This window comes from Pteropus medius, unplaced genomic scaffold (genome assembly GCF_902729225.1).
Source record: "Pteropus medius unplaced genomic scaffold, Ma_sr-lr_union100, whole genome shotgun sequence".
In the NCBI taxonomy this organism is placed as follows: domain Eukaryota; kingdom Metazoa; phylum Chordata; class Mammalia; order Chiroptera; family Pteropodidae; genus Pteropus; species Pteropus medius.
The window spans coordinates 273,965-275,366 of NW_024344434.1; the positions used below are offsets into that span (position 1 = coordinate 273,965).

The following is a 1,402-nucleotide window of genomic DNA, read 5'->3' on the forward strand; positions in this document are numbered from 1 at the left end:
GGGACTTTAGTGACATGAATGTTAGGTCTTTTGCATAGATCCACATTTGGTTCTTTTTATACCTTTATTTATTTGCTGAGTTTTTCTGTTTCTTTGGTGAGGTTTGCTATTTTTTCATTTGTTTCAGGTGTGTTTATAATTGCTTATTGAAGCATTTCTATCATGGTTGCTTTAAAATCTTTGTCAGACAATTCTAACATCTCTGTCATCTCAGAGTGGTGACATCTAGTGATTGTCTTTTTTATTCATTTAGATCTTCCTGGTTCTTGGTATGATAAGTAATTTTTTATTTAAATTTTTGTATTATGTTCTGAGACTCTGAATTTTATTTAAACTTCCTGTTTTAGTTGGCTCTCTCTGATACCAGAGGGGTAATGATGGGCACTGCTAGGTGGAGGTAAAGGGGTAATGATGGGCACTGCTAGGTGGAGGTAAAGCCCAGGTTCCAAAGATACTTGAAAGAGCCTTCTCTTTGTTGCTGGACAAGGACTGGAGTTCCAGCTCCCATGTGGTCTCCACTGACACTGAGTAGGTGTGGGTGGGTGGTGTCATTACCAATGGGAGATAGTGAAAGTCCTGACTTTCCACTAGGCTTCTTCTGATACCACCCCAGTGCATGGGAGCGAGGACACAGGGAAGAGGGATACCTCATTACTTCTGGGAGGGGATAAAAGTCCCAGCTCCCTACTTGGCCTTCTCTAACACTGGTCCAGCATGGTTGTTTGGGCATCTTGTTACAGCCCCGTAAGAGTGGTAGTCTAAGGTCACTTGGCTTTGCTAACAGGGTTGAGAGTCTTTTATATATTATGAACACAAGTCTCCTATTTTCATTTACTTAATAGTGTCTTTTGAAGAACAGAAGTTCTAAATTTTGATAGACGCCAATGTATCAATTTTTCATATTATGAACTGTCCTTTTGCCTAACCCAGGTAACAAAAATGTTCTCCTAGAAATTTCATAGTTCTGGATTTACATTTATATCTACAATCCATTTCAAGTCAATTTACATATTTGTAATGTATGGATTGCAGTTTATTTATTTATTTATTCATTCATTCATTCGTTTATTTATTTATTTTTTTGCATATGTATGTCCAATTGTTATAGCACCAGTTGTTAAAAAGACTATCCTTTTGCCATTGAACTGCCTTTGCACCTTTGCTGAAAATCAATTGGCCATATACGTGTAGGTCTATTTCTGGACTCTCTGTTCTGTTCATTGATCTATGTGTCTATTTCGTTGCCAATACCACCGTTTTATTTGCTGTACCTTTAAAGAAATCAGGTCATATAAGTACTCTGATTTTGTTCTTCTTCAAAATCGTTTTGGTATTCTAGTTCCCTAGCCCAGACGCCTGCCTGTGGCCCACAGCACCTCTCACCCTGCTGCCTGCTGAAAGA

General features: G+C 38.4%; 1 pseudogene; it reads right to left on the reverse strand.

Annotated features, from left to right (window-relative positions):
• The window catches only part of LOC120610380 (RNA transcription, translation and transport factor protein-like), a 2,351-nt pseudogene extending 1,799 nt beyond the window's left edge, over window positions 1-552 (reverse strand).
• Between the last annotated feature and the right edge of the window lie 850 nt (window positions 553-1,402).